The sequence below is a fragment of the Salmo salar genome, chromosome 11 (assembly GCF_965601325.2).
Source record: "Salmo salar chromosome 11, fSalSal1, whole genome shotgun sequence".
In the NCBI taxonomy this organism is placed as follows: Eukaryota; Metazoa; Chordata; class Actinopteri; order Salmoniformes; family Salmonidae; genus Salmo; species Salmo salar.
The window spans coordinates 102,291,516-102,318,590 of NC_138301.1; the positions used below are offsets into that span (position 1 = coordinate 102,291,516).

Genomic DNA, 27,075 nt, shown 5'->3' on the forward strand with positions numbered 1-27,075 from the left:
GGTTTCCAACGTCTTCGTCATTTCCTTCCCCTTCTTCTCCCAGGAGAAATCGAATTTCGGCTACGGGAGTCGGGCATAAGAACCAATTTGTTCATTTTCCTTTCATAGGTCAGGGAGTTCTTGTTCTTCTATTTTATTTTCACTGGAAAATGTAAATGGACCTGGTTATGCCCTATTACTGGCACAGCCATCTCCTTTGTCCTGTAGTCCTTTACACAATTCTTGAAAATATGGACAGTCGCCACCCAGTTGCATGGGATATGGTAGGTTTTCAATCAACTCTAGGTTACCTCTGAACCACCCACTGGTGGAGTTAATCTCTACATCTACGGTTGGGCACGTTTTGGTGTCAGCATGTACACAGGTGATGTCCATGGTTGGAGCGGCAGTCCTCTGCAACTGGGTTAGTAGTGAAGGCACGATAAGGAAGACAATGCTCCCGGAGTCTGGAAGAGCATCTACTTCTTTACCTTGGACCTGTATCCGACTGAGGTGCGGGGGATGGCAGTGGGCTTGGACATGGGCAGAAACGACATGGCAGTGGTGTAGATAAGAAATGTCGACCTGCATGGGTTCCTCCTTCTTGGGACAGTTCCATGTGATGTGTCCTATTTCTCCACAGCGGTAGCACTCCCGGGTGTCGGTATCAACCCCTCTATTCCTAGCCCTTGCTTCAGGTTGTAAAACAGGGTCCTTGCACCCACATTCTCCAGCCACTCTTTGGATTCTTTCTTTCCAAACCCGGGGACTCTGCAGTTGGGATATCTTGCTCCTTCTTTGAGGCCTCCCTTTTCCTGGGAGTGTTTCTATCCAGTCGGCTGGATTTGAGCAGTTTGTCAGTTGCTCGGCGTGGCTTTAAACAAGGTTCACCACTCCAGCCGCTGTGGTGGGATTGCCCTGGCTGACAACCTTCTTTAGCTCGTAAGGTAAGCCCCGGATGTAGTGGTCAATCACTATTCTTTCCACGATGACCCCAGTATAGAGGGTTGCGGGTTCTAGCCATTTTTTTGCTAGGTGGACCAGGGCAAACATCTGTGACCTGGGTGCCTTCTCGGGTTGATACGTGGAAGTATGGAACCGCTGTGCCCTCAAAGAGACAGTGACTCTCAACTGTACTAATATTTCCTTCTTAGTACGGTTGGGAAACTGCTACAGTATGCTATTGCCCCCACGGTTGACCAGGCTCTTTCGGAACTTCCATCTGCCTTAATTGCTTTGCAGAAAGCCTTTGTTGAACTGAAATTGGTACTTAATGCAGGTAAAGCCAAGTATATGTTATTCTCCATATCACGTAAAAATGTATCTGATGATTTATGCATACGTACATTGGATGATGCCCTCATTGATCTTGTCTTATAAATATCTGGAAATCTGGGTGATGAAAAGCTATCTTTCAAAAAGCATGTTGATGAGTTAGTTAAGAAATTAGGAATAAATATTAGCTTATTTTATAGGAATAGGTCATGCCTTTCATTAAATAGCAGAAAACAAATCATTCAATCAACATCCATACCGGTTATAGACTATAGCGATATTGTCTATATGAATGCAGCTACTGTACCACTGTATTTAAGCAATTGGACAGAGTTTATCACAGTGCACTACGCAATATTATGGGCGATAGTTTCAATAATGTATGCAAATGATCTCTTTTTCGTTATGTGTCGGACCCAAGTAAGACTGGCTGTCGCCATTGGCATCGGCTAATGGGGATCCTAATAAATAAAATACATTCTGTATCAGAAAGTAGGCTGGCCTTCTTTGAAGTCTCTTTGAAGCCCTCCTGCATAAACTTCCGTCAAACCTTACTCCATTAACTTACAGACGTACGAGATACCAGACCCGAGCTGTGTTCAAATACCCATACTAACTGTATACTGTATACTACATACTTAAATGTTCCGGAACTCCAATTTGAGCAGCAGCAGCTGAAAAATGAGCTCCTACAAATATAGAAATTTACATGGTTTTTAGAGTGAAGTACATCGGAAAAAGCAAAAGAAAACTGCAAGACTGAATAGGAGAAAAAACAAGCAACAAACAAAGAAGATAGGCTTTTGAAAAATAACTATTTTTCATAAAATTGTAGTTATCTTAGCTAGCTGAATTGTTTACCAGTTGCTAAGCAGTTGCTAGGGACTCTTTTGGAAGAAGCTAGCTAGCTAACGAAGAACAACAAAGAATATCTAGTTAACAGAAGAAAAGAAAGAGAAAATCAGGACAGAAGAAAAAGGATATCAAAGTGAAACAGTTCTCTAAAGACACAAGAGACAATAATACAAGAAACAACACTTCTGTAGCTTGTCAACTATGTGTCTGTCTATCCCTGTTCTCTCCTCTCTGCACAGGCCATACAAACGCTTCACACCGCGTGGCCGCTGCCACTCTAACCTGGTGGTCCCAGCGCGCACGACCCACGTGGAGTTCCAGGTCTCCGGCAGCCTCTGGAACTGCCGGTCTGCAGCCAACAAGGCTGAGTTCATCTCAGCCTATGCTACCCTCCAGTCCCTAGACTTCCTGGCGCTGACGGAAACATGGATTACCACAGATAACACTGCTACTCCTACTGCTCTCTCTTCGTCTGCCCACGTGTTCTCGCATACCCCTAGAGCATCGAGCCAGCAGGGTGGTGGCACTGGAATCCTCATCTCTCCCAAGTGGACATTCTCTCTTTCTCCCCTGACCCATCTGTCTATCTCCTCATTTGAATTCCATGCTGTCACAGTTACCAGCCCTTTCAAGCTTAACATCCTTATCATTTATCGCCCTCCAGGTTCCCTTGGAGAGTTCATCAATGAGCTTGACGCCTTGATAAGTTCCTTTCCGGAGGATGGCTCACCTCTCACAGTTCTGGGTGACTTTAACCTGTTAGGGCTAGGGGGCAGTATTGACACGGCTGGATAAAAAAACATACCCGATTTAATCTGGTTACCACTCCTACCCAGTAACTAGAATATGCATATACTTATTACATATGGATAGAAAACACCCTAAATTTTCTAAAACTGTTTGAATGGTGTCTGTGAGTATAACAGAACTCAAATGGCAGGTCAAAACCTGAGAGATTCCTTTACAGGAAGTGGCCTGTCTGACCATTTCTTGAACTTCTTTTCCATCTCTATCATTTACTAAGGATCTCTGCTCTAACGTGACACTTCCCACGTCGTCCATAGGCGCTCAGAGCCCGGGAAAAAACAGAATGTCGTCATTCCAGCCCCAGGCTGAAACACATTATCGCCTTTCTCAAGTGGCCGATCAAGGGACACTGGGCTTATGCGCATGACCCCGACCGCCCCCGCCTTTGGGATTTTTTCCTCTGTTTGCCGAAAAGGAGATTCCCTGTCGGAATATTATCGCTTTTCTACGAGAAAAATGTCGTAAAAATTGATTTTAAACAGCGGTTGACATGCTTCGAAGTACGGTAATGGAATATTTAGAATTTTATTGTCACGAATTGCGCCATGCGCGCGACACTTCTTTACTATTTCGGATAGTGTCTGGAACGCACGAACAAAACGCCGCTATTCGGATATAACAATGGATTATTTTGGACCAAACGAACATTTGTTATTGAAGTAGCAGTCCTGGGTGTGCATTCTGATGAAGACAACAAAAGGTAATCAAACTTTTATAATAGTAAATATGATTATGGTGAGTGCTAAACTTGCCGGGTGTCTAAATAGCGAGCCCGTGATGCCTGGGCTATGTACTTAGAATATTGCAAAATGTGCTTTCACCAAAAAGCTATTTTAAAATCGGACATATCGAGTGCATAGAGGAGGTCTGTATCTATAATTCTTAAAATAATTGTTATGCTTTTTGTGAACGTTTATCGTGAGTAATTTAGTAAAATGTTAGCGAATTCCCCGGAAGTTTGCGGGGGGTATGCTAGTTCTGAACGTCAGATGCTAATGTAAAAAGCTGGTTTTTGATATAAATATGAACTTGATTGAACAAAACATGCATGTATTGTATAACATAATGTCCTAGGGTTGTCATCTGATGAAGATCATCAAAGGTGAGTGCTGCATTTAGCTGTCTTCTGGGTTTTGGTGACATTATATGCTGGTTTGAAAAATGGGTGTCTGATTATTTCTGGCTTGGTACTCTGCTGACATAATCTAATGTTTTGCTTTTGTTGTAAAGCCTTTTTGAAATCGGACAGTGTGGTTAGATTAACGAGAGTCTTGTCTTTAAATGGCTGTAAAATAGTCATATGTTTGAGAAATTGAAGTAATAGGATTTTTAAGGTTTTGAAAATCGCGCCACAGGCTGGCAGTGGCTGTTACGTAGGTGGGACGAATTCGTCCCGCCTAGCCCAGAGAGGTTTTAACAACCCACAGCATACAATAAGAAAACCCCCTACCTAAATACAATCTCCAATCAGAGGCAACAAGAAACAGCTGCCTCCAACCCCAAACAAGCGTCCCACCTAGCCCATAGAGGTTAACCTCCCCACGTCTACCTTTGACTCATTCCACTCTGCCTCCTTCTTTCCACTCCTCTCATCTTTTGACCTCACCCTCTCACCTCCCCCCCCCTACTCACAAGGCAGGCAATACGCTTGACCTCATCTTTACTAGATGCTGTTCTTTCACTAATCTCATTGCAACTCCCCTCCAAATCTCCGACCACTACCTTGTATCCTTTTCCCTCTTGCTCTCATCCAACACTTCTCACTCTGCCCCTACTCGGATGGTATTGCGCCGTCCCAACCTTCGCTCTCTCTCTCCCGCTACTCTCTCCTCTTCCATCCTATCATCTCTTCCCTCTGCTCAAACCTTCTCCAACCTATCTCCTGATTCTGCCTCCTCAACCCTCCTCTCCTCCCTTTCTGCATCCTATGATTTTCTCTGTCCCCTATCCTCCAGGCCGGCTCGGTCCTCCCCTCCTGCTCCGTGGCTCGACGACTCACTACGAGCTCACAGAACAGGGCTCCGGGCAGCCGAGCGGAAATGGAGGAAAACTCACCTCCCTGCGGACCTGGCATCCTTTCACTCCCTCCTCTCTACATTCTCCTCTTCTGTCTCTGCTGCTAAAGCCACTTTCTACCACTCTAAATTCCAAGCATCTGCCTCTAACCCTAGGAAGCTCTTTGCTACCTTCTCCTCCCTCCTGAATCCTCCTCCCCCTCCCCCCTCCTCCCTCTCTGCGGATGACTTCGTCAACCATTTTGAAAAGAAGGCACCGCTGGTCCTGCTCACACTGCCCTACCCTGTGCTTTGACCTCTTTCTCCCCTCTCTCTCCAGATGAAATCTCGCGTCTTGTGACGGCCGGCCGCCCAACAACCTGCCCACTTGACCCTATCCCCTCCTCTCTTCTCCAGACCATTTCCGGAGACCTTCTCCCCTTCCTCACCTCGCTCATCAACTCATCCTTGACCGCTGGCTACGTCCCTTCCGTCTTCAAGAGAGCGAGAGTTGCACCCCTTCTGAAAAAACCTACACTCGATCCCTCCGATGTCAACAACTACAGACCAGTATCCCTTCTTTCTTTTCTCTCCAAAACTCTTGAACGTGCCGTCCTTGGCCAGCTCTCCTGCTATCTCTCTCAGAATTACCTTCTTGATCCTAATCAGTCAGGTTTCAAGACTGGGCATTCAACTGAGACTGCTCTTCTCTGTGTCACGGAGGCTCTCCGCACTGCTAAAGCTAACTCTCTCTCCTCTGCTCTCATCCTTCTAGACCTATCTGCTGCCTTTGATACTGTGAACCATCAGATCCTCCTCTCCACCCTCTCCGAGTTGGGCATCTCCGGCGCGGCCCACGCTTGGATTGCGTCCTGCCTGACAGGTCGCTCCTACCAGGTGGCGTGGCGAGAATCTGTCTCCGCACCATGCGCTCTCACCACTGGTGTCCCCCAGGGCTCTGTTCTAGGCACTCTCGTATTCTCGCTATACACCAAGTCACTTGGCTCTGTCATATCCTCACATGGTCTCTCCTATCATTGCTATGCAGACGACACACAATTAATCTTCTCCTTTCCCCCTACTGATAACCAGGCGGCGAATCGCATCTCTGCATGTCTGTCAGACATATCAGTGTGGATGACGGATCACCACCTCAAGCTGAACCTCGGCAAGACGGAGCTGCTCTTCCTCCCGGGGAAGGACTGCCCGTTCCATGATCTCGCCATCACGGTTGACAACTCCCTTGTGTCCTCCTCCCAGAGTGCTAAGAACCTTGGCGTGATCCTGGACAACACCCTGTCGTTCTCCACTAACATCAAGGCGGTGACCCGATCCTGTAGGTTCATGCTCTACAACATTCGCAGAGTACGACCCTGCCTCACACAGGAAGCGGCGCAGGTCCTAATCCAGGCACTTGTCATCTCCCGTCTGGATTACTGCAACTCGCTGTTGGCAGGGCTCCCTGCCTGTGCCATTAAACCCCTACAACTCATCCAGAACGCCGCAGCCCGTCTGGTGTTCAACCTTCCCAAGTTCTCTCACGTCACCCCGCTCCTCCGCTCTCTCCACTGGCTTCCAGTTGAAGCTCGCATCCGCTACAAGACCATGGTGATTGCCTACGGAGCTGTGAAGGGAACGGCACCTCCATACCTTCAGGCTCTGATCAGGCCCTACACCCAAACAAGGGCACTGCGTTCATCCACCTCTGGCCTGCTGGCCCCCCTACCTCTGAGGAAGCACAGTTCCCGCTCAGCCCAGTCAAAACTGTTCGCTGCTCTGGCACCCCAATGGTGGAACAAGCTCCCTCACGACGCCAGGACAGCGGAGTCAATCACCACCTTCCGGAGACACCTGAAACCCCACCTCTTTAAGGAATACCTAGGATAGGATAAAGTAATCCTTCTACCCCCCCCCCTTAAAAGATTTAGATGCACTATTGTAAAGTGGTTGTTCCACTGGATATCATAAGGTGAATGCACCAATTTGTAAGTCGCTCTGGATAAGAGCGTCTGCTAAATGACTTAAATGTAATGTAAATGTTAATGAGTATATACTACATACTTTATACTATTAGTTGATTTTAGTATACTGTAAACGAACGGTATCCTTTCAGTTGAGTGTACTAGCGCTATGCCTGTCTAACGGAAGTTGATGCTGTTGCTATGCAACCTCTTGCTAGCTTGTTAGCATAAGAAATTACTTGCTAGACATCTTACGAAGGGTGTACTGTTGACTAACCCCATTCTGTACAAATTTACGCAACCGTGGTATTCAAACGAGGCTGCAATGAAAACTAATGGGACTGTAGCAACTGTGTTGGTATCAATCTGGGGTGTGAACTACGTTTCTATTCAAGCGTTGATTGACATGGTAATGGCCCGATATTATTGGAGAAAAGTTGAAAAACTGACCCCTCCGACACTGTACGTTAAATTGTGACGTGTCATGAGGTACAGGGACAGGGTAAGGGGTGATACCTTGTCAATTGTATAACTGAATGCATTCATTCTCTGCATCATCACTGCAAGCCATTATGACTCTCAAAAGCCGTTACTTCTGAAGATGAATTTGAATTGGGTTTTTACAACGACGCTAAAATTGACACAACCCTTCAAATAGGTATGTAATGACACATTATATAAACTCTTTATCGGGTTCTATTTACATTTTCGAGGTGATAAGTTGGACAGATCGGGTGAAAAAAGCCGTTTCCCAAAACGGCTTATCTCGTCTTTCCCTATCACGCAGTAGGTTTTGCTTCCCCACCCGTCATTTTTAAATAGACCTGACGAAGCTCATTGCCTTCTTCAATCATGCAGAGATGGGCAGCATGAAGGTCTCGTCATTGATTTTGCTGGAAAGGGGAGAAATTGTGCTTTACAATTGTATTCATATTACAGTTGACCTGAAAGTATTATGTTTTTGGGGTGCTAAAATAAGGTCAAATGTACGCTACAGCGCGATGAACAGAAGTGTGTTAACTTACAGTATTCGTAAATTACATTTGGAGTGCCAGGATGCGCTCTGGGCGTTCGTAAATTCAGAGCATTGTCAGATTGTCCGTTAGTAAATTAAGAGAATTTTGCTCACGGAGCGTTCAGAGCACACACTGGAAGCTCTGGCCGAGGAGTAGGGTTGATCCGAGCGTTCTGACCTCACAACGGCAGTCCTAACAGGCTAACATTGGCTAGCTTGCTAGCTACTTCCAGACACAAATGAGATAACAACTCAATCTTACCATTTTACTTGCCCTAGCAGAGCTAGTTAGAATGTTTTCATGTTATCCAGAGCGTTGGTGACTGTAACTGTGCAGCTGGCAGCAATTTAATAATGCATTTTTACTGACACCGGCCATATTCAATGGGTGTTGAGCGTTCGTAAATTCATCAGTTATTCTGTGCTCTGGCACACTCAGACGAGAGTGCTCTGAAATCGGAATAGATATTTACGAACGCACCTAATTAACAATGTCCATTGAGAACGCACAACGACTATACCACTTAGCTAAGCTAAGAATTACATGAATAATCAAGTCAATAAACATTTGGTAGTTAGTTAGATAGCATATACTTAATATACTGGCAAGTTCGATGTATTAGTAGCCAACTAACATTAGGTAGCTAGCTAACATGCTGGTACATACTGCTGTTATGATATGCTATGCAGTTCGTAAGGATAGCGTACCCAACAAATTGTCAGCCAACGCAACGTAACTTATTTGAAAAGTCATTACTTTATTACATTGCTCAACATTTTCTTAACATTTATCATAATTAGTTAAAGCAATGAATTTGTATCCACTCTCGTCAGATTTGGGCTGCATATTTTCCGCTATTTTCTTCTAATCTGAAACCGTTGTGAAGCCATGCCCATTTTCAGAAGAATTGCATTATGGGCCCTAAAAGCACGGAAATAGTGCCCACTGCTTGTATACTTCGTATCTTGGAAAATGTATTACGACATCCGGCAACTTTTGGCATACTAACTATATCCATACTATGACCAATAAGCATACTACATACTCAATTTACGTCACAAATAGTACAGTTAGTGGGGCTAGTATGAGTATTCGAACACAGCTCCGGTCTCAGGGGATGCTAACTCTGGAGATTATTCTTGTTAATATTATTTGTGTTTAGCTTTTCGTGTATTGGTGTTAATATTGATGTGTATATTGAGGTGGATTGATGTTTATACAGGGCTTAGCAAGACTCTTTCTTTTTTTATGGAAATGGCAAATGTTGTGTACGATATTCTTGAAGCAATTGTATTATTTGTGGCCCATGTCCTAATGTACAGTCAATCTACACATGACAATTTCTGAATGAGCCATCTTTTTCTCTCTTTTTCACATGTAGTGTGGACATTGTCTTTTTTTATTATACAAATAACGAGAACTTAAAAAGAGGTTGCAAAGGGATCTGTCTGCTAGCTTACCTTTATCCAATTGGCTGGGCTGAATTAAAAAGAGGTTGAAGAGCAAGACAATGAAAACCAAGCCAGACTTGAAGCACAAGCAGGTGCTATTTTTGTGCTAGTGTCATGCTTAGTGATTGCTACACACAGGAGTAATGTTTTTGCTCAGGTTTTTATGTTTAAAAATGAAGGAGGCACAGTAGAGAGTGTGATGAGTATTGAAAAAGGTGGGTTTTTGTTTATTAAGTACCAATAGTTTATAAATGAGTTGTACAGCTGTGTGTTCATGTTTTTAGGGGGACGATTTTCTATTTCAAGAGAGATCATGTTAGGTGTTTAAGGTAGAGCAAACCTACTGTGCTGTCCATTTTCCAACCATTTCTGAGACAACAGCCAGAATCATATGTTTTGAAATATACTATACACTTTTTTCTTTTTTCTTTAACCTTTATTTTACTAGGCAAGTCAGTTAAGAACAAATTCTTATTTACAATGACAGCCTAGGAACAGTGGGTTAACTGCCTTGTTCAGGGGCAGAATGACAGACTTTTACCTCGTCAACTCGGGGATTTGATCTAGCAACCTTTCGGTTACTGGCCCAATGCTCTAAATAAGCAAAATACTGGTATACAGAAGTGCAGTTTTAAAATTCAGAAATACATCTATAGATGTGGTGTTTTAGATATGATAAACTGTAGACAGCAGTCCTGGGCAGTTTTATCTCTATGGTCCTGAGTGCATGCAGCATGCAGCCTCAGGCCCAGGGTTACTAGGCCTACCTAGTGTGCCACCACTTCATCTTTCCTGCCACTGAACAGGCCTGGCTTTGTGCAATAAATAGATTGTTATGTAAGTCCTGACAAAAAGCGCAATGGCATCTCTGTCTTATTAATGAATGCCGTTGTTACGTAAAGCAGCTCGCCAGCAGTTACATTCTGCAATATGCCCCATTCCCCCTTCACTCATGTCTACACATACGCATGCCCACCTCTCCCCCTCAGACACGCATATCCCCCTCTCCCCCTCAGACACACATACCCCCTCTCTCCCTCAGACATGCATATCCCCCTCTCCCCCTCAGACACACATACCCCCTCTCTCCCTCAGACATGCATGCCCACCTCTCCCCCTCAGACACGCATATCCCCCTCAGACACACATACCCCCCTCTCTCCCTCAGACATGCATACCTCCCTCACCCCAACACACGCATACGCCCCTCACACACGCATATCCCCCTCTCCCCCTCAGACACACATACCCCCCTCTCTCCCTCAGACATGCATACCCCCCTCACCCCCAACACATACATACCCCCCTCTCTCCCTCAGACATGCATACCCCCTCACCCCCAACACACGCATACGCCCCTCACACACGCATACCACCCTCTCCCCCTCAAAGATGCATACCCCCCTTTCCCCCTCACAACGCATACCCTCCTCTTCCACTCACAACACATACCCCCCTCTACCCTTTACACATGCATACCCCCCCACACATGCATACCCCCCCCCCCACACACACGCATACCACCCTCACACACGCATACACCCCGTCTCCCCCTCACAACGCATACCCCCCACCCCCTCACAATGTTTACCCCCCTCTCCCCCTCACACACGCATAACACATGCACACACACTCACACCCCAGGCCTCTTCCCAGCAATCAATCACTGGTTACTTTATATCACGGTGAGGTTACCTCCCCTCCTCTCTTCCCTCTCCCTCTCATTTCTCTCTCTCGCCCATTTCTCACTTTCTCTATCCCCCGTCTCTCTTTCTCTCTCACTTACTCTCTCGCTCTCCCGACATCTCCCCTCTTTCTCCCATCTCTCTCTCTTTCCTTACATCTCTCCCTCTTCCTTCCATCTCTCTCTCTCTCCCTACGTCTCCCCCTCCTTCTCCCATCTCCCCCTCTTTCTCCCATCTCGCTCTCCCGACATCTCCCCTCTTTCTCCCATCTCTCTCTCTTTCCTTACATCTCTCCCTCTTCCTCCCATCTCTCTCTCTCTCCCTACGTCTCCCCCTCCTTCTCCCATCTCCCCCTCTTTCTCCCATCTCGCTCTATCTCTCTCAGCCAACCCCACTCCACAAAGACTGTGAAATAGCACTCATATCATTTTGCACAATGCTTATGCTTTTAATGTTCCATTTAGTTTGGGAGAGATGGAGGGTAGAGGGTTTACTCCCTGCCGGAGCAGCCTGGCAGACTGGGGGTACTGAGGACACCAGACTCACTGGTCAGTCAGTTACAGTTAGTTACCCTCCCTGACCTGGCTCCCCTGGTAGACATGGAGACAATTGAGATGTGCGACACATTTGCCTATAGCGTATTCAACCATAATGAGAAATGCAGTGCAACCTAAATAGGTTGTGAGTAGGCTCACGTGCGGTGCCAAGCTTAGCTTGGTGAACGAGATTATGGTAAAGAAAGGTGGGAGTGAAAGAAGAGCTGACCTGATGGGACTCCTGATCACTTACACCGATCAATGGTGTGCATGAGGCTGTCCAAACTGCCTTTGCCATTCATACAGCTGCATGTGGAACTGTGTGCCAACGACCCTGGTGCAGTTATACTAAGAAATTAGATCCATGCCGCTTGACATGCAATTTTACCTCTTCATCTTTGTCGTCATCGCCAAACTTAAAGTAGGATGCCAATCAGATTGTTTTAATATTGAATTAAAGTGATTGAATTAGACCACCTTAAAAGCAATAAATGTTGAGAGTCAAAATCATAGCATCTTTTTTTCTCTTAGGCTACCAAGAAACCAGAGGAGGCTGGTGGGTGGAGCTAGGTGGAGGGCTCATTGTAATGGCTGGAATGGAATAAATAGAATGGAAGTCAAACATGAGGTTTCCATATGTTTGATGTGTTTGAGACTCTTCCATTTATTCCATTCCAGCCATTACAATGAGCCCATCCTTCTATAGCTCCTCCCACCAGCCTCCTCTGCAAGAAACTCAAGGATCTGTCTTAGAGTGAACTAAATCTGGACCTAATGTTCCTGTGAATTCTAGCTGGTTGGATGGGAGGGCTGCAGGTGAACGTGTCAATAGACAGACAAGGACACAGAGACAATGGCTTGCCAGCCTTGTGACCAACCAACTGATCAGTGAAACCATTGTCAACAAACTAGTAATGCAATAAAAATTGTAAATCAAAACATTTACCATGAGACGGTTCTGGGCCTAAATAATTTATTTAGCCAACACAGGCCTTTTGTTCCAATAAATCAGTTAGTGAACAATGGGATGAGGCCATGCAATAATACTGAGCCACATATGTGTTGTTAATTTACTTAGAAAAAGCAGGGCCCTGGAATTTCCTGTTCTGTAGAAAATTACTAATTTGTATTGAAGACACGAGTTTTAAATCTTTCTCGCACCAAGCTAGGGATTCTGAGGCGCACTGTGACGTCTGACTGGTGGATGGGGTACACATGACTTAAATCAGCCATTTAATTGTTCCTGAGAACTTAGCTCAAAGCAAAGCACTCTGGGACCGGGAGGCAGAGGAAGAGAAATATAAAGTTAAGAGAAGGACAGATGGCGAGAGAAAGAGAGGGAGTGGATGAGGAAGGGTAAAGTTAGTAGCACTTAGCACTTATTTTAATAGGAGTGTTTACTATAGTTGTTTAGTGACGCATGTACGACATAGAATGGCAAATATTTACAATAATTTAACAATCCTAAAACTCACTCCTCCCACATCTATCTAAAGTACAGTCTCTGTTCACTCAACTAGCTAACTTGCTTGCCAAATTACCCTTAAGAAGTTAACCTATTACTTACACAAATGCAATTGAAACTGAGAAAATCCCACTAACCTTGCCAGACAGTAAGCAGTGGTCTTATTCTAGAGCCTGGGTGGGGAAAAACACCTTCTCAGTGGACAAGTGGGTGGACAAGTGTGTTTAAAGGTCCAAAAGGTCTGGATTATTAACAGCATAATGCTGCTAAGAATCATATTTAACAGTTGAGGGATTAACCTACAGTTTAATACCAGATAGTAGCTGTAAATCAGTGTTTAATAGTAGAAGTGCTGGATCCCGGGAACTTAGAGTGAGCTAAACTGAAGTAGCTAGAAGAAAACAATACATAGTCACAAAACTGGCATTTTAAATAATGATTAACAAACTGATTGAGTAAAAAGTACTGATATTGACATTGTGGTGGAAACTTTCGATGATAAACTGAGGCAGCAAGAGTTACATGGCTGATACTGGAATACTGAGAAATCACTGTAATTATTAATGCATCGCCTGCATTGTGCTGCAAAATTCATTAACTGGAGATGATTGATTTACAGTATTTGGTTAAGAACTAGAGGAGGAATGACCCATGACCACCCTAGACGTTCCAAGGCGTGAATCAATTTTAGGGTTTCATTAGTGTTGGATTTTATTATAATTCAAAATGTATTGAATTTGATCCAATAGATCGAAATGCTCACCCAAGAATGTGTTAAAATAGAGTTTTAAACTGAAGCAAAACCAAGCATACAAAACCAGCAGGCTCCGCTACGGTCTAAAAACTCAGACCAGAACCAAAATGTCGATATAATATCCCGCAGGCAGCAGAGAAACAGATCATTGTAAATCCACTACAGCCCTCCATCACAAACAGACAGCACAATGTTTACCTGCCTCTGAAAATGATGACTGGCTTCATATGTTGAATAAATGTGGACATTTAGTGAGAATGCTTTGCATTCTGGAGACAATTGAAGTACACATTTTCCAACCTAGAAAATGGTCTGTCTCGCTGTAGTGAGTCACTGCCGGTGAGCTCGCTCGTACCGTCCTACGTCCGAACCATAGGAGATGTAAGTCGCAGACTGAGTGATCTTCAGTGTTGCTTTATGCAAGATTGGGACTTTGGCCCAAATAGAGTTGTTGCTTCAATATGCTGGTCCTCGTTTCCCCATAATGACCCAGACATGATTCCAGTTCATAATCCTACCTTCCTATGTAATTTGTCCTTGAGGAATGGAATGCTGCTAAAATAGATCAAACCTTGGAAACAGGCCTCTATATACAATGCATTATCAGACATTAGTGTGACTGTCAGATACCCAGTAGACTTGGAATTTGCACAGATAGTACACTGAATCAAACTATACTGTACATTTAGATCACAAATGCCAAATGAGTCTTCAAAAGCCCTAAAAATTAGTCCATCATCAGAACTCTGGGTCTGGGTTCTCTCTCCCACATGACAGTGAGAGGAAAGGGGAGAAGGGGAGAGAGAGGGGAGAGAGAGGGGAGAGAGAGGGGGGAGAGACGGGGTTAGCAGATAACACCTTAACTACTCCAATATGTGTCAGCTGACTTTCCCCCAGGATTACCCTGAACTCCTGTCATATGAGGTGAAGCTCAGGGCCTCTGACAGTCTCATTTTATTCTATATGGATAAATGGATCAGAGCTGCAACCAGATCTGGGCCCTTGTGTTCAATCAGCAAGTTCAAGTCATTTATTATAATCATTAATTTCCTAAGCCTCCTGGGGTGCATCAGAGGACACCCAGAAGTTTCTTCCTTCCGGACTCGTGCCAGAACTTTTAATTGGCCTCAGGAAATCCCAGGCATCTTCCCCTGTTCTGGGAGCTGGGTGTGGGATGTGTGGGATTGGGTCATAGTGAGAGCATTTACTCCCCTATTGGGGCTGCTGGGATAGGACTGCGGGCCAACTTCACAATTACTCTTTCCTGCCAGGGATAACGTCATCGAGAGAATATTACCATGAGAATTCTTCCTCTTAACTCTTTTATTTTTTCTTCTTCACTGTAACACTTAATCAAACATTTCTGTCATAACATGTTTACAGCACAGACTGTTGTCGTAAACTATTGTTACACTTAGAATTACAATATAATTCATGTTTATGATTATCTTATGTAGGGATTAAGAGGGAACATTCAAATAAAGTGTTACCAACCCCATGCCTTAAACTTGTCTCACCACACAAATATGGACGCACACAGAAAGCACACAGTATTAAGTAATGCTTCCTCCGCCAGCACAACGACTAAGCTTCTCTCAAAAACACACTGTATGCTGTGGTCTTATACACAACACACACGTTACCAAGTGCCCTAATAATAGCTATTTAACTGAATGATTTGATAAATGTTTTGGTTTTCAACACCGACAATCATTCAGTTGTTTGAGAACATTTGTGCATGGGCCACTTACAGTGTAGACTGAAGATCTGGCCTTGACCATTGTGTTTGTTCAACATTTGGTACACTCACTTACTCTTTTTCTGGGCCTGGGTGTTTAGCTAAGAGGTCTATGCTTGGATACCCCTCGGTACACTGCTTGTATGTCATGGTAAACACTGAAGGGCAGTGTTCATTTTTCATCTGTTCAAAACAGTGAGCTGTAGAGAAAGTTGGGAGCAGGGTGGGGGTGGTGGCTCAGTGTAGTAAATCCTATTGTGTAATAAGGGTCTGTGTTTGGTTTGCCTCGCCTCAGTGCCTGCCTGCGCCCCTCTGCCTCCCCGTCCCGCCGATGGAGTGGGTCACACTGAATCACAAGGCCAGCCAGTGCTGACAATGGCACGTTTGTGCACAGGCAGAGCCGTGAGCCAGCCTACTCAAGAGAAAGGATGGTACAAGGTGGAGAGTCCAGCAAGCTGTGTGTGTGTGTGTGTGTGTGTGTGTGTGGTGTGTGTGTGTGTGTGTGTGTGTGTGTGTGTGTCTGTGTGTGTGTGTGTGTGTGTGTGTGTGTGTGTGTGTGTGTGTGTGTGTGTGTGTGTGTGTGTGTATGTATATGTGTGTGTGTCAGTCTGTCTGATGAATGGAAAGGTACCTGACTCATGGAAGGGTGCTCTTATCCACAGAATACCCTAAAAAGACAATGTTCCAGATGATCCATCTACATGGAGAGGCATCTCCCTCTTGCCCTCGGTCTAGAAAGTGTTCATGAAATGCTTGCTCGCCTGCATACTACCATGGCTTGTAGCTATAGGCATTCTCTCTCCCTAACAAAAGGCATATATGGAAAAACAGGGCAAGAATGTGCTTGTTTTCTGCCTAAAAACAGGAATCGATGACTTCAAGCATGAATCCACCAAGTTTTACATTGTGTTTTTAGACCTTATAGATGCCTTTGGTACTTTATCACATAGTGTAATGATCAATGACCTTGAGGAAACACAATTGCCTCCACCTTATGTGGACATTATTTATGATGTGTACAAAGCCTATTTTCTCCAAGTGTTGTGTGTGTGTGTGTGTGTGTGTGTGTGTGTGTGTGTGTGTGAAGGCTTTGATTTATTGTCAAACAGATAGAAAAGGGGTCTTAGAAAACATCTACTAGAAAAAGTCAAAAAAATTATCAGAAATACATATAAACACAATGTTGAGGTAAAGACCCCTGCCAGCTAATAACACTTATATTTAGTTTTAAAAATGATCCTATTCAGATTTCAATGTCCACAGACGTATGGACTGGCCTTCATTTGTCCCAGACATCGACGTACATGACTTGGTCCAGACTGAAAGAAATCTGAACCAATCATAGATGTCTATGTTTAACAAGTTTGGACAGTACATTACAGTACAGTAGAGCACAGTAGAGTAGTACAGTAAAGAAAAGTAAAGTATACTTCAGTACACAGTTGAGTACACCACAGTTATTACATTCAACTAAAACTGAAACTAAAATGAAAACCAATCATGAAAAAACAATTCAGTAAACTGAAATAAAATAATTAACAAATCTGTTTAAAAAACTAACTATACTGAAACTATTATCCACCTAATTATTATTACTTTGATGTCCAGACTTGTTAAACATATGATTGGTTGATTGGTTCAGATTTGGTCCGGTCTGGACCAACCAAATTTGGTCTTGTTTGGTGTTGGGTCTCATTCAAATAATAGCCAGTGTGTAGAATAATACCTACATATCCAAAGGAGGATATTGGATATTTCTACCTTTGTGTACCTATTTAGGAGACATCACCATGAAGAAAATGCCATTCATATCCAGAATTATGCATTTTTTGTGTAGTACAGATCAGGGACCCATGATAAAATTTCATAACTGCAATTCTGTTACCGGGTGTAAATCCTCTTCACTTACTGTAGTTAAATAACCAAAATATATGTTTTCAAATTCAAGGTGTCATGTCATAAATTACACCCCATTCTTTTCTGCAGACATCTTTGAATCATAAGCAGCAGATACTTAACAGCTGTGGGAAAATGTGGTCACATAAAAAAAAGAGGGATATTTTACTGAAATTCTGTTACCAAACTTTCCATCTGCATAGTTCTTGCACTTGTTTTTGTAAAATGTTCAGTGTAAATTGTTAAAAGTAGTCATTGTGCATAGAGATGTACGGTTTGTTCAACTTTGAAATCAATGTTTTTTGTTTGGCATACATTTTAAGTGAAAAATCTAAGTCTCAGCGCAATTCTGTTACCGTGGAATTGCCTTCTACTAACACATGCACAAACACAGTTTCATATTGGTCATGTCAAAAATGTTGTTGTTGCAACAGACTGGAAACTGTGGGGGAACCGCCATTTTGTGTCTGCTGTAAGCCACCGTCAGTTACATCCTGCAGTTGGTGGTTTCATCATTGGGCCAGGATGAGGAAAATTCAGCTGAAATATAATGTTGTTTACGAAAGTTCAATCAGTCTGAATACTTGTTTAACTTCATCAAGCAGCATAATATAATTCACTCTGTTTCCTATTATACTGGCATAGTTGGAATGCATGAATACAAAGGTATCCTCATTAGCATACCCAGATAGCACATTTGGTTCTTTGGAAGTTGTGGGAACATACGTTTTTGGTTTCCCATTGGTTCTGGGAATGAAGCCATTTCTGGGAACGTACATTTTTAGGTTGCAAGGAGGTTCTGAGAATGTTTTTCTATGGTTCCCTGAAAGTTTTCCTGGGAAGTTTTATTGACATTCTGAAAATGGAAATTATAGGTTATTTGAAGGTAATTAAATAATGTTTCAATAACACTGCTAGCTTAGTTTGGGTTAACTGTTTTAAACTTCTAGCACAGACAGGACATATGGAAATTAATTTGCTTAGGCATTATTCATGGTTAATGCCGCCGGAGGGGATGGCTGACGTTTTACGGGCTCCTAACCAACCGTGCTATGTTGTTTGTTTTTTCGCATTGTTTGTAACTTATTTTGTACATAATGTTCCTGCTACCGTCTCTTATGACCGAAAAAAGCTTATGGACATCAGAACAGCGATTACTCACCTCGAACTGGCCGAAGATTTTTTTCACGAAGGATATACTGCTTTCTCAAGACCAGGACCAAATCCCCGTCATTCGTGTGAAGAAAAGATGGGGGCGGAGGTCGGGGTGCCTTGTGAGAATTCGGAGGCGAGTGTACCACTACCATCAGTACTATTGGCCAATCTGCAATCATATGAAAAAAAACTTGATGATCTACAATTAAGTCTATCTTACCAAAAGGGACATTAAAAACTGTAATATCTTATGTTTCACCGAGTCGTGGCTGAATGACGACATGGATAATATAGAGCTGGCTGGGTTTTCTGTGCATTGGCAGGGCAGAGCAGCTACGTCTGGTAAGACGATGGGCGGGGGTGTGTGTCTATTTGTCAATAACAGCTGGTGCACGATGTCGAATATTAAAGAAGTCTTGAAGTATTGCCCGCCTGACCACATTATCTACCAAGAGAGTTCTCATCTATATTATTCGGAGCCGTCCATTTACCACCACAAACCGATGCTGGCACTAAGGCCGCACTCAACAAGCTGTATAAGGCCACAAGCAAACAAGGACATGCTCATCCAGAATCGGCGCTCCTAGTGGTCAGGGACTTTAATGCAAGGAAACTTAAATCCGTTTACCTAATTTCTACCAGCATGTCACATGAGCAACCAGAGGGAAAAAAACTCTAGACCACCTTTACTCCACACACTGTCACGACTTCCGCCGAAGTCGGCCCCTCTCCTTGTTCAGGCGGCGTTCGGCGGTCGACGTCACCGGCTTACTAGTTACCACCGATCTATGTTTCCCTGTTCGTTTGGTTTTGTCTTAATTATACACACCTGTTTCATATTCCCTGATTATGTTCATTATTTAACCCTCTGGCTTTCCTGTTTGTCTTGTCCGTGATTGTTTCCTGTTTTGTAGTTGTTGGAGGTGTTTCTCCCAACTATGTTTTATTACTGTGGGAAAAGTTTGATTATAGTTTTGAGTAAACACGTTTTGTTTGCACTCATACCTGTGTCCTGCGCCTGACTCCGATACTTCTCCTAAAGAAAGCATTACACACACAGAGACGGATACAAAGCTCTAGCCGCCCTCCATTTGGCAAATCTGACTATAATTCTATTCTGCTGATTCCTGATTACAAGAAAAAACTATAGCAGGAAGTACCAGTGACTTGCTCAATACGGAAGTGGGCAGATGACGCGGATGCTACACTACAGGACTGTTTTGCTTGCACAGACTGGAATATGTTCCAGGATTCATCCAATTGCACTGAGGAGATACCACCTCAGTCACTGGCTTAATCAATAGTGGCATTGACGGCGTCGTCCCCACAGTGACCATACATACATATCCCAACCAGAAGCCATGGATTATAGGCAACATCTGCACCGAGCTAAAAGCTAGAGCTGCTGCTTTCAAGGAGCGGGACACTAATCCGGACGCTTATAACAAATCCCGCAATGCCCTCAGATAAACTATCAAACAGGCAAAGCGTCAATACAGGACTAAGATTGATTCCTACTACCCCAGCTCTGACGCTCGTCGGAGGTGGCAGGGCTTGCAAACTATTACGGACAACAAAGGGAAACCCAGCCGCGAGCTGCCCAGTGACGCGAGCCTACCAGAGGAGCTAAATGCCTTTTATGCTTGATTCGAAGCAAGCAACACTGAAGCATGCATGCAAACACCAGCTGTTATGGACGACAGTGTGATCACACTCTCCATAGCCAATGTGAGCAAGACCTTTAAACAGGTCAACATTCACAAAGCCGTGGGGCCAGAAGGATTACCAGGACTTGTACTCAAAGCATGCGCAGACCAACTGGCAAGTGTCTTCACTGACATTTTCAATCTCTCCCTGACCGAGTCTTTAATACCTACCTGTTTCAAGCAGGCCACCATAGTCCCTGTGCCCAAGAAAGCAAAGGTGGCCTGCCTAAATGATTACCGCCCTGTAGCACTCACGTCGGTGGCCATGAAGGGCATTGAAAGGCTGGTCATGGCTCACATCAACACCATCATCCCAGAAACCTTAGACCCACTCCAATTCGCATACCACACCAACAGATCCACAGGTTACGCAATCTCAATCGCACTCCACACTTTCCTTTCCCACCTGAACAAAAGGAACACCTATGTGAGAATGCTGTTCATTGACAACAGCTCAGCATTCAACACCATAGTGCCCACAAAGCTCATCACTAAGCTAAGGACCCTGGGACAAATGCCTCAATCAGCAACTGGATCCTGGACTTCATGACGGGCCACCCCCAGGTAGTAAGGGTAGGCAACAACAGATATGCCATGCTGATCCTCAACACTGGGGCCCCTCAGGTGTGCTTAGTCCCCTCCTGTACTCCCTGTTCACCCACGACTGCGTGGCCAAGCACGATGTAAGGACCGACGCTGGAGTAGAGAAGCAGGTATGGGTAGTCAAACATTTAATTGAAACAGACATGGAACAAGACAGGAACAGCGTCAGCACATGGGTATACAATGACATGTGACAATCAATGCTGAAGTGGGGAACAGAGCGAGGGAACAGACAGATATAGGGGAGGCAATGACAGAGGTGAGCGAGTCCAGGTGATTCCAATAATTGCTGATGCGCGTGACGGGGGTAGGCAGGTGTGCGTAATGATGGTGGCAGTAGTGCGTAATTCTGGGGAGCCTGACACCCTCGAGCACCAGGGGGGAAGAGAGGGAGCAGGCGTGACAGTACCCCCCAACACCCCCCCTAGGGGCGCCACCCGATGTCCCACCTGGGCGAGCCTGATGGGCAGCCCGAGGCACAGGTGCTGGTACGGCAACTACTCGGCATCTGACCATAAGGTGCAACAGAGGGTAGAGCATATGGCCCAGTACATCACTGGGGCCAAGCTTCCAGCCATCCAGGACCTATATATTAGGCGGTGTCAGAGGAAGACCCAAAAAATGGTCAAAGACTCCAGTCACCCAAGTCATAGACTGTTCTCTCTGCTACCACACAGCAAGTGGTACCGGAGTGCCAAGTCTAGGACCAAAATGCTCCTTAACAGCTTCTACCCCCCAAGCCATAAGACTGCTGAACAATTAATCGAGTGGCCACCCCGACTATTTACATTGATCTGTTCCCAGAATCAATGGGAAACCAAAAATGTATGTTCACACAACTTCCAAGGAACCAAATGCGCTAGCTGGGTAGGCTTCATTTATTTCCCTGGGACACTTTGGTCGTGCTGTCCAGGTTCCTGACCTACAGCCAGCAGCCGCTATGGTCACAGCACACACACACACACTCAAATACTGTCGCCCCTGAAACACTCTTCAACACCCCCGATGGTCCTCCAGTCCAGAGCATCCCCCCCTCTTCGCCACCACCCTTCCCTTCCTCCATCCCTCCTCGCCACCACCCTTCCCTTCTTCCATCCCTCCCCGCCACCACCCTTCCCCTCCTCCACCTCCTTGCTGTCTGTCATATGACTACAGTTATGTGTGAGGAATGAAACACAAAGATGCTCTGTTAGTCCCTCTGCTCTGCCCCCAGTAAGGAGTGCTGGGAGGAGGGCCCATTGTCCTCAGGCATACACACAGGGCCTGGTTCTGAGCGCCAACACAGATTAGAGAGAAAGAGAGGAAGGGACTGGAGAAAGATGTAAATCTACATCAATTAATTTATAAGACTCAATGATAATCGAATCCTTATTTACTGTAATGTTACTATGAACGGACAAAACCCCACCCCAATTCGGTTCAGTCCAACTAACAGTCATAAATCCTCTCTCTCTGATTTTATTGTATCCTCCACACGGGTGCCGGGGAGATGATACTTTGGCCCAGTATACCTGGACTGGATTACAAACCCAAAACAAAGACAAACACTGAGCCAATTTACAGTGGCTTGCGAAAGTATTCACCCCCCTTGGCATTTTTCCTATTTTGTTGCCTTACAACCTGGAATCAAAATAGATTTTTTGGGGGGAGTTTGTATCATTTGATTTACACAACATGCCTACCACTTTGAAGATGCAAAATATTTTTTCTCTCGTGAAACAAATAAGAAATAAGACAAAAAACAGAAAACTTGAGCGTGCATAACTATTCACCCCCCAAAGTCAATACTTTGTAGAGCCACCTTTTACAGCAATTACAGCTGCAAATCTCTTGGGGTATGTCTCTATAAGCTTGGCACATCTAGCAACTGGGATTTTTGCCCATTCTTCAAGGCAAAACTGCTCCAGCTCCTTCAAGTTGGATGGGTTCCGCTGGTGTACAGCAATCTTTAAGTCATCCCACAGATTCTCAATTGGATTGAGGTCTGGGCTTTGACTAGGCCATTCTAAGACATTTACATGTTTCCCCTTAAACCACTCGAGCATTGCTTTAGCAGTATGCTTAGGGTCATTGGCCTGTTGGAAGGTGAACCTCCGTCCCAGTCTCAAATCTCTGGAAGACTGAAACAGGTTTCCCTCAACAATTTCCCTGTATTTAGCGCTATCATCATTCCTTCAATTCTGACCCGTTTCCCAGTCCCTGCTGATCAACAACATCCCCTCAGCATGATGCTGCCACCACCATGCTTCACTGTGGGGATGGATGGTATTCCCGGGGTGATGAGAGGTGTTGGGTTTGCGCCAGACATTTTCCTTGATGGCCAAAAAGCTTAATTTTAGTCTCATCTGACCAGAGTACCTTCTTCCATATGTTTGGGGAGTCTTCCACATGCCCATACTCTTCCATAAAGCCCAGCTCTGTGGAGTGTACGGCTTAAACTGGTCCTATGGACAGATACTCAATCTCCGCTGTGGAGCTTTGCAGCTCCTTCAGGGTTATCTTTGGTCTCTTTGTTGACTCTCTGATTAATGCCCTCCATGCCTGGTCCGTGAGTTTTGGTGGGCGGCCCTCTCTTGGCAGGTTTGTTGTGGTGCCATATTCTTTCAATTTTTTTATAATGGTGCTCCGTGGGAGGTTCAAAGTTTCTGATATTTTTTTTAGAACCCAACCCTGATCTGTACTTCTCCACAACGTTGTCGCTGACCTGTTTGTAGAGCTCCTTGGTCTTCATGGTGCCACTTGCTTGGTGGTGCCCCTTGCTTAGCGGTGTTGCAGACTCTGGGGCCTTTCAGAACAGGTGTATATCTACTGAGATCATCTGACAGATCATGTGACACTTAGATTGCACACAGGTGGACTTTAACGAATTATGTGACTTATGAAAGTAATTGGTTGCACCAGATCTTATTTAGGGGCTTCATAGCAAAGGGGGTGAATCCATATGCACCCACCACTTTTCAGGTTTTTTTTTTTTTGAAAATGGAAGAAAAAAAAAAGAAATACACATTTTTGCATTTAAAAAAAAGAAAAATCATTTCACTTCTGCAATTTGGCCTATTTTGTGTATGTCCATTACATTAAATCCAAATAAAAATCAATTCAAGTTACAGGTTGTAATGCAACTAAATAGGAAAAATGCAAAGGGTGATGAATATTTTGGCAAAGCACTGTAACTGGAGCAACACCTATCCTGAGTCTGGGGAGAAAAGCAGAGAAACTGGTTGGTTCAGGTGCCAGCAGAGATAGAACCAGTTAGCACAATGGGTCACAAGACATGGCACAGTATTTGACCTAACAGAATAACAAAGAGAAAGGTGTATCTTGCTAAAAACAGTTAACAGTAAGCGTTATGTATGTGTTTACTGCATTCCAGAGTGGGTTATCAGAGTTATTCAATTGCTGAACGAATTAGCAGAACAACTTCATAGAAGCCAGTTTGATGGCTATTCCCACAGCCTGCAGGCCTAGAGTAATATAATATAACATGAATGTGTCCACATAAATCATTGTACTTAAGTGCAAGAGGAGAGGGGCATATTGTATAATTTCCCCTGTACTATATAACAATCGATTTAAGTGGTAAAGTCAGCCAGTTCTACTCCCTACAAGGGCATGACACTTTAAAGCTAGAGCTGTCCCTAGGACAGTCCCAAGCCATTATGTCACACAATGGAGTAGCTAAGGCAATGTTAGAGATTGGTTAGCAGGGGTGAAACTGAACTTAACTGTTGTTTTTCCTGTTTGATATGTTCTTTGGGGAACTTTACTGGCAGGTTATTAAAAGCCCCATTCAAAATTGCAGAAACATGCTGTGCTACACTAGTACTGCTGTGCCAGTATTTCAAGTACGTAATATACAGTGAGGGAAAAAAGTATTTGATCCCCTGCTGATTTTGTACGTTTGCCCATTGACAAAGAAATGCAAATCAATTTATAACATTTTTGACATACGTTTTTTTCTGGATTTTTCTGTTGTTATTCTGTCTCTCACTGTTCAAATTAACCTACCATTAAAATTATAGACTGATCATTTCTTTGTCAGTGGGCAAACGTACAAAATCAGCAGGGGATCAAATACTTTTTTCCCCTCACTGTAGACCCATATGGCAATTATATTACATTGTGTCATGTATGGCACCACATGGGCAATGGCATGGCATGATGTGAGTGTGTGAGTTTAACCAATTTGTGTGTCAGCAAAACCTTAGAGCGCTCAATGGAGACGTGTGATTTACTTTGGTATGACAAGCTGATCCCTGTCATCCATCATTACAGCCAAAGTTACCAGTGACCACTGACCAGAGTATGTGAGTGGAGCAAGGAGCAGCGCGTGCCCAATTGGGCTGGAGCGCAGGGCGAGATTCTGGAGCGTCGGCCTTCCAGCCCACTCCAATTTCGCTCCAATAGCGCTCACTTCACGAGCTCAGGGCATGCCCGGCCCAGCATGTATTTGTGTGCTGCTATAGCCCCTTGCTTTAGCTACTGTAATGGAGTTTGCTAAATATTTTCATAAAGAAACACAAAATCAAAATCAAGGTGACAAAATCAAGATGCGGAGGACCAGGAGATGGAGTGTGGTGATGTAGTGTGCACAACTAAAGAATCATTGCGGAATCTGAAAAGACACATATCCCGAAAGCATGATGGTGTACTTACTACTGCACATGCTAAAATAAAGGAACGAGGTGGGTGTCACAGGGGTCGTGGAATGGAGAACAAGACGCAGCGTGGATAGTGCTCATTCTTAATTCTTTAATGAAGACACTTTGACAAAAAAAACAATAAAACGACCAACAACAGTCCCGTCAGGTTCTTAGACTAAAACGGAAAACAACTACCCACCAGCCCAAAGGAAAAACAGGCTACCTAAGTATGGCTTCCAATCAGAGACAACGAAAGACACCTGCCTCTGATTGGAAACCATACCCGGCCGAACATGAAAACCAACACATAGAAAATGACAACTAGAACAAACCCACATAGAAACAGAAAACCCAAAATACATACAAAACAAACCCCCCTGCCACGCCCTGACCATACTACTATGGCAAATGACCTCTTTCACTGGTCAGGACGTGACAGTGGGCAGCTAATTACGTGTCATTGTAGCAAAGTATTTATTAACAAAAAAATCTGATCTCTGAAAAGTTTCCTTAATTGTTGTTATATTATCTATACAAGGTCATACATTTTTTTTTATATATATCTATACAGGTCATAATTGATTTTGGCCCATAGTCCTGGCATATTCCAACTTGCAAGGAGCTTTCTGTTTTGATTGGGTTATTTTGCCTAAAAGCCTTTAGGCCTACCTATAGTAGAAAAAAAATTCTGCATCCCTGCCCAACCTGGCAAAAGTGGCCAAAAGGGTGTTTCGCATCCACAGTGGCTCTGCAAATTCTGAGAGGATATTCTCTGCTGCTGGCCGTCTCTCCTGGGACCACCACATGAGCGTGAAGCCACATATTCTGGCCAAACTGGTGTTTCTAAAAATGTATTCAAAGGCACTGTAGAGTGAGCCTAATAAGGCATCGTTTAATTTATATATAATTCGAAGTAAATCACAGCCTATATGCGCAATGTATAGACTATAATGATTTAATCCCACGAAATGTTGCTTAAATGCTGAGCGCTTAATGTTCCTGACTACCAGCCTAGTGTGTCGCACTCGCAAATGCTTTACAATATATTTCTTTGTGGGCTATAGCCTTGAAATAATTTAAATAATATAGCCTAAATAATTCATTTTTACTCCTTCTTAGGCTCCCTGTCTGTCTCCTGACCTATTTAGAGTGTTTATATGCTGTTTAATATGACATGTAACCTATCTGAAATTTCATGTTTATTATAATACTTTTCATTTAAATCATATGGTTTCAATACTTCAAAACCAAATGGTAGGTTCAGGTAGTCACAACAATTGATAGGTGTTGGTTAAATTGTGATTTTAATGAATAGAGCTAATTTGGAGCAGCAGTTTTTTTCTTCTTCCTGTGAGTGAGGAGTGGTTTTTAGCAGAGCAAATGGAAAGAACGTGGAGCGTCAGCCAGAGCGCTCCATGAGCGGCATTTTCGACCGCTCAACTCCGTTCACACACTCTGCCCCTGACTGCTTTCGTTAAGCCACATTCCCTCTCCTCTCAGTCCAACTTCAGGCTTCAAACACACTCTCATTGCATGGGTGATCAAGCCACATCATA

At 44.1% G+C, this 27,075-nt stretch overlaps 1 protein-coding gene across 3 annotated transcripts in view; it reads right to left on the reverse strand.

The window, feature by feature from the left end:
* Nucleotides 1-27,075, reverse strand: part of LOC106563207 (guanine nucleotide-binding protein G(z) subunit alpha) — a 55,222-nt gene that overhangs the window by 22,687 nt on the left and 5,460 nt on the right. Inside the window, exon 2 of one of the 3 annotated variants that reach the window (XM_045690010.2) lies at nt 18,575-18,736. The exons of the other annotated variants lie outside the window; for them this stretch is intronic. The gene's annotated coding sequence lies outside the window, so the exon portion shown is untranslated. The remainder of the gene's footprint in view (nt 1-18,574; nt 18,737-27,075) is intronic. 3 annotated transcript variants of the gene reach the window in all.